We start from the raw sequence: 7765 nt of genomic DNA, 5'->3' as shown, positions 1-7765 counted from the left end.
TTTTTTGTTGTTGTTGTTTCATAGCTTAATCTCTTATTATTTTTTTTCAGTGTTCCAAGATTTGTTGTTTATGTACCACACTCAGTGCTCCATGCAATACATGCCCTCCTTAATACTCTTAACTATAGAGAACAAGTTAATGGTTACTAGAATGGAGATGGGATGGTGATGGGGATTAAGGAGTGCATTTGTGATGAGCACCAGGTTTGTATGGTAGTGTTGAAGCACTGTATTATATAACTGAATCTAATACTGCACTGTATGTTAACTAACTGGAAATTAAATAAAAACTTTAAAGTAAATATATTAAAAGAGCATACAATCTAGTTGTTCCACTACCAGGCATTTACTGAAAGAAAACAAAGACACAAATTTAAAATGATATATACAGCCCTACATTTATTGTAGCATTCACCCAATGTCCACCGATAGATTAATGCATAAACAAAATGTGGTACATATATACAATGGAATATGGTGCAGCCATAAAGAAAAGAGTGGAATCTTGTAATTTGTTACAACAAGGATGAATTTAGACAGTATTATGCTAAGTAAAATAAGCCAAACAATGAATAAAAATACCATATGATTTCACTAATATGTGGACTCTTAAAAACAAAACAAATGAACAAACAAACAAAAAGACAGACCCTTTTATTGCTTGTTTTTTTTTGTTTTGTTTTTATTTAATTTCTTTTCAGTGTAACTGAATTCATTGTTTATGCACCACACCCAGTGCTCCATGCAATACGTGCCCTCCATTATACTCACCAACAGGCTTCCCCACCCTCCCATCCCCCGCCCCTTCAAAACCCTCAGACTGTTTTTCAGAGTCCACAGTCTGTCATGATTAATCTCCCCCTCCAATTTCCCTCAACTCCCTTCTCCTCTCCATCTCAGCAGAGAGAGTCAATTATCATATGGTTTCGCTTATTTGTGGAGCATAATAAATAACACGGAGGACATGGGGAGATGGAGAGGAGAAGACCGACCCTTTAACCAAAGAACCAAATGGTGGTTGCCAGAGGCAATGTGGGTGGGATGATAGGTGAAATAAGTGAAGGGTATTAAGAGGTACAAACTTCCAGTTATAAAATATATAAGTCATGGAGATAAAAAATACAGCATAGGGAATACAGTCAAGAATATTTTAATAATATTGTATGGTACAGATGGTAACTATATTTATCATATTGAGCACCAAGTAATTTATAGGATTGTTGCACCACTATGTCAAGCACCTGAAATGAATATAACATTCTATGTCATCTACGCTTTAATAATAAATTAAAATAAATAAATAACTTCTGGTGACTTTCAGATTCTGGAATACCAATAAACAGAAATAATGCATATGGAAAGTTCTACATGCCGTATTGGTGTATGATCAAATGGCAAAAAATTGCAGATTAATATGTAGAGTATGATATCATTTATTTAAATATAGTATTAATGATGATATACTGAGTCACAGATTAAAATGCTTAATAACATAGTTCAACTGCCCTAGAATTGAGAAGAAAAGGAGGAGATAGTGAGAAGAGAAGAAGAAAAACTAAAAATGGATAAGGAAGGAGTAATAATAAAGGGAAGACAGAGAAATTTTAAAAATCTAACTGCATATTATGAAGGGAGCAGAGTTCTTAAAGAGTATGAGTTCCAACTATTCTAAAATCTGTATGGAACCAGAAAGACCCTGAATAACCAAAGGAATCTTGTAAAACAAAACAATAGCAGGAGGCATCATTATTCTGGACTTCAAGCTGTATTACAAAGACAGGATGGTATGGGCACAAAACTGGACTCATAGATCAATGGAGCAGAATAGAGAAACCAGAAATGGACCCTCAACTCTATGGTCAACTAATGTTTGATAAACCAAGAAGGAATATCCAGTGGGAAAAAAGATAGTCTCTTCAACAAATGGTGTTGGAAGAATTGGACAGCCACACACAGAAGAATGAAACTGGACCACTTTCTATACCACATACAAAAATAAATTTTAAAAGGATGAGAGACCTAAATGTAAGACAGGAATTCATCAAAATCCTAGGGAAGAACACAGGCAGCAACCTCTTTGACCTCAGCAGCTGCAAATTCTTGCTAGACACATCTCCAGAGGCAAGGAAAACAAAAGCAAAAATGAGCTATTGGGACTTCATCAGGATAAAAAAAACTTTTGCACAGTGAAGGAAACAGTCAATAAAACTAAAAGACAAACTAGGTTTGAGTTTTAGAAATTTGGGGGTAGAGTCTTTTGGGTTTTTCACATAGAGTATCATGTCATTTGCAAAGAGTGAGTGTTTGACTTCTTCTTTGCCAATTTGGATGTGTTTTGTTTCTTTTTGTGGTCTGATTGCAATGCTAGGACTTCTAGTAATATTTTGAACCACAGTAGTGATGTGGACATCCCTGCCATGTTCCTGACCTTAGGAGAAATGCTCTCAGTTTTTCCCCATTGAGAATAGTATTTGCTGTGTGCTTTTTGTGGCTGGTTTTTATGATATTCAGATATGTTCCCTCTATCCCTACACTGTGAAGAGTTTCAATCAACAAAGGATAAAGAAGGCACATATTGCATAGAGCACTGGCTGTTATACATAAACATTCTCTTGGAAAACTACATAAAAATCTAATGATGTATTGTATGGTGACTAACATAACACAATAAAAAATAACAATGAAAAAATTTGTACCACAAAAATTGAAAAAATAAAGAAATGAGGCTGTACTTTGTCAAATGCTTTTTTTTTTTTTTTGCATCTATTGAGATGATCATGTGGTTCTTGTAGTTTCTTTTATTTATGCAATGTATGACATTGACTGATTTTCAGATGTTGAACCACCCTTGCATCCCAGGAATGTATCTCACCTGCTTGTGGAGAGTAATTCTTTTAATGTACTGTTGGATCCTATTAGCTATTATTTTGGTGAGAATTTTTGCATCCATGTGTGTCAGGGATATTAGTCTATAATTCTTCTTTTTGGTGGGGTCAGAGCTCACACAGGAATTCACCAAAGTGTCAGGATATAAAATCAATGCACAGAAATCAGTTGTATTTCCATACACTAACAGTAAGACAGAAGAAGAGAAATTAAGGAGTCAATCCCGTTTATAATCCCCCCTCAAACCATAAGATGCCTAGGAATAAACCTAACCAAAGAGACAAAAATTCTGTACTCTGAAAACTATAGAACCCTCATGAAAGAAATTGAGGAAGAGACAAAGAAATGGAAAAACTTTCCATGCTCATGAAAAAAGCAAATATTGTGAAAAAGTCTATACTACCTAGAGCAATCTACAATTTAATGCAATCCCTATCAAAATACCATTAATTTTTTCAAACAAATCAAGCAAATAATCTAAAATTTATATGGAACCAGAAAAGACCCGAAATAGCCAGAGGAATGTTGAAAAATAAAACCAAAGCTGGCGGCATCACAACTCCAGACTTCAAGCTCTATTACAAAGCTGTCTTCATCAAGACAGTATGGTACTGGTCCAAAAACAGACACATAGATCAATGGAACAGAATAGAGAGCCCAGACATGAACCCTCAACTAATCTTCAACAAAGCAGGAAAGAATGTCCAATGGAAAAACAACAGTCTCTTCAACAAATGGCGTTGGGAAAATTGGACAGCCACAAGCAGAAGAATGAAACTGGAACATTTCCTTACACCATATACAAAAATAAACTCAAGGGGCACCCACCGGTGTCTCATTCGGTTAAGTGTCTGCCTTTGGCTCAGGACATGATCTAAGAGTCCTGGGATGGAGCTCTGTGTTGGGCTCTCTGCTCAGTGGGGAACCTGCTTCTTCTTCCTCTGGTTCTCCTCCTGCTTGTGCTCTTGCTCTTGCTCTTGCACTCTCTCTCTCTCTCTCTCTCTCTCAAATAAATAAATAAATAAAATCTAAAAAAACAAAACCTCAAAATAGATAAAAGACCTAAATGCGAGACAGGAATCCACCAAAATCCTAAAGGAGAATGCAGGCAGCAACCTTTGACCATGGCTGCAGCAACTTCATCCTAGAAATGTCTCCAAAGGAAAGGGAAACAAAGGCAAAAGTGAACTCTTGGGACCTCATCAGATAAGATGCTTTTGTACAGCAAAGGAAATAGGTGGCAAAACCAAAAGATGACTGACAGAATGGGAGAAGATATTTGCAAATGATATATTAGATAAAGGGCTACTATTCAAAATCTAAAACAAAGTTATCAAACCCAACACCCAAAGAACAAATAATCTGATCAAGAAATGGGCAGAAGGGGGGCGCCTGGGTGGCTCAGTGGTTTAGGCCTCTGCCTTCGGCTCGGGTCATGATCTCAGGGTCCTGGGATCGAGGCCCACATCGGGCTCTCTGCTCACCGGGGAGCCTGCTTCGCCCTCTCTCTCTGTCTGCCTTCTGCCTACTTGTGATCTCTCTCTGTCTATCAAATAAATAAATAAATAAAAATCTTAAAAAAAAAAAGAAATGGGCAGAAGACATGAATTTCTGCAAAGAAGACATCCAAATGGCCAACAGACACATGAAAAATTGCTCCACATCACTTGCCATCTGGGAAATACAAATCAAAGCCACAGTGAGATACCACCTCACACTGGTCAGAATGGCTAAAACAACTCAGAAAACAGCAGATGTTGGCAAGGATGCTGAGAAAGGAGAATTCTCTTACACTCTTGGTGAGAATGCAAACTGGTGCAGCCACTCTGGAAAACAGTATGGGAGTTCCTCAAAGAGTTAAAAATAGAACTACCCTATGACCCAACAATTGCACTACTAAGTATTTATCCAAAGGATACAAACATAGTGATTTGAAGATGAACAGGCCTTCAAATGTTTACAGCAGCAATGTCCACAATAGCCAAAATAAGGAAAGAGCTCAGATGTCCATTGACAGACGAATGGGTAAAGAAGAGGTGAGATACACTCACACACACACACACACACACACACACACACACACACACACACAATGGAATATTACTCAGAAAAAAATGAAATCAAAAAGACTGAAATCTTGCCATATGCAATGACACAGTTGGAACTAGAGTGTATTATGCTAAGCAAAATAAGTCAGAGAAAAACAAATACCATATGATTTCACTGATATGTGGAATTTAAGAAACAAAATAGATGAATGCAAGAGAAAGAAAGGAAAAATATTGGGCATTCTTTGCTGCTTTGTCGAAGATTAGTTGACTGTAGAGTTGAGGGTCTATTTCTGGACTCTCTATTCTGTTCCATTGATCTATGTGTCTGTTTTTTTGCCAGTACCATGCTGTCTTGTTGATGACAGCTTTGTAATAGAGCTTAAGTCCGGAATTGTGATGCCACCAACGTTGGCTTTCTTTTTCAATATCCCTTTGGCTATTCGAGGTCTTTTCTGGTTCCATATAAATTTTAGAATTATTTGTTCCATTTCTTTGAAAAAGATGGATGGTACTTTGATAGGAATTGCATTAAATGTGTAGATTGCTTTAGGTAGCATAGACATTTTCACAGTATTTATTCTTCCAATCCAGGAGCATGGAACATTTTTCCATTTCTTTGTGTCTTCCTCAATTTCTTTCATGAGTACTTTATAGTTTTCTTCAATAAATGGTGCTGGGAAAATTGGACAGCCACATGCAGAAAAATGAAATTGGACCATTTCCTTACACCACACACAAAAATAGACTCAAAATGGATGAAGGACCTCAATGTGAGAAAGGAATCCATCAAAATCCTTGAGGAGAACACAGGCAGCAACCTCTTCGACCTCAGCCACAGCAACATCTTCCTAGGAACAACGCCAAAGGCAAGGGAAGCAAGGGCAAAAATGAACTATTGGGATTTCATCAAGATCAAAAGCTTTTGCACAGCAAAGGAAACAGTTAACAAAATCAAAAGACAACTGACAGAATGGGAGAAGACATTTGCAAACGACATATCAGATAAAGGACTAGTGTCCAGAATCTATAAAGAACTTAGCAAACTCAACACCCAAAGAACAAATAATCCAACCAAGAAATGGGCAGAGGACATGAACAGACATTTCTGCAAAGAAGACATCCATATGGCCAAGAGACACATGAAAAAGTGCTCCATATCACTCGGCATCAGGGAAATACAAATCAAAACCACAATGAGATATCACCTCACACCAGTCAGAATGGCTAAAATCAACGAGTCAGGAAATGACAGATGCTGGCGAGGATGCAGAGAAAGGGGAACCCTCCTACACTGTTGGTGGGAATGCAAGCTGCTGCAGCCACTCAGGAAAACAGCATGGAGGTTCCTGGAAATGTTGAAAATAGAACTGCCCTATGACCCAGCAATAGCACTATTGGGTATTTACCCTAAAGATACAAACGTAGTGACCCAAAGGGGCACATGCACCCGAATGTTTATAGCAACAATGTCCACAATAGCCAAACTATGGAAAGAACCTAGATGTCCATCAACAGATGAATGGATCAAGAAGATGTGGTATATATACACAATGGAATACTATGCAGCCATCAAAAGAAATGAAATCTTGCCATTTGCGACAACATGGATGGAACTAGAGCGTATCATGCTTAGTGAAATAAGTCAAGCAGAGAAAGACAACTATCATATGATCTCCCTGATATGAGGAAGTGGTGATGCAACATGGGGGCTTAAGTGGGTAGGAGAAGAATAAATGAAACAAGATGGGATTGGGAGGGAGACAAACCGTAAATGACTCTTAATCTTACAAAACAAACTGAGGGTTGCTGGGGGGAGGGGGTTTGGGAGAAGGGGGCGGGATTATGGACATTGGGGAGGGTATGTGCTTTGGTGAGTGCTGTGAAGTGTGTAAACCTGGTGATTCACAGACCTGTACCCCTGAGGATAAAAATATATGTTTATAAAAAATAAAAAATTTAAAAAAAAGAAATTTAAAAAAAAAGAAAGGAAAAATAAAATTTTAAAAAGAGAAGGGAAAAACAACAGAGGGAGGCAAACCATAAGAGACTCTTAACTCTAGGAAACAAACTGACGGTTGTTGGAGGGAAGGTAGGTGGGGAATTGGGCAATTGGGTGATGAGCATTACGGAGAGCACTTGTAATAAGCGGTGTTATATGCAACTGATGTTATATGCAGGTGTTATATGCAACTGATGAATCACTAAATTCTACCCTGAAGCTAATAATGCCCTCTATGTTAGTTAAATTGAATTTAAATTTAAAAAAAATCTTTGGGGCGCCTGGGTGGCTCAATGGGTCAAACCTCTGCCTTCAGCTCAGGTCATGATTTCAGGGTCCTGGGATCGAGTCCCCACATCGGGCTCTCTGCTCAGCACAGAGCCTGCTTCCTCCTCTCTTTCTCTCTCTGCCTGCCTCTCTGCCTGCTTGTGATCTCTCTCTGTCAAATAAATAAATAAAATCTTTTTTAAAAAATCTATTAAAAACATCTTTTAAAAGAGTGTGAGTTCTAGAGTATAACTTCACCAGACTGCTTGGGTTCACAGTAGGTCTCTGTACTTACTAGCTGGGTAATTATCAGTTACTTACTTCACATCCCTGAGCCTCAGTTTCTTCATCTGTAACATGGGTATAATAGCACCTATCTCCTAACGTCCTTATTGGGGTGGGCGAAATTAATCTCTGTAAAATACTTAGTGAGAGGTCTGGTGCACAGTAATCACTCAGTCGATACTGGCTATTATTTCTTTGAACCAGGCGCTGTGCAAATTTTGTTCTGTAGATGATGTTTTTAAATTGTTACAATGGCCTGAATATTGTCTAAAAAATC

The sequence above is a fragment of the Mustela nigripes genome, chromosome X, assembly GCF_022355385.1.
Source record: "Mustela nigripes isolate SB6536 chromosome X, MUSNIG.SB6536, whole genome shotgun sequence".
In the NCBI taxonomy this organism is placed as follows: domain Eukaryota; kingdom Metazoa; phylum Chordata; class Mammalia; order Carnivora; family Mustelidae; genus Mustela; species Mustela nigripes.
Note: the sequence above shows the minus strand (reverse complement) of the source record.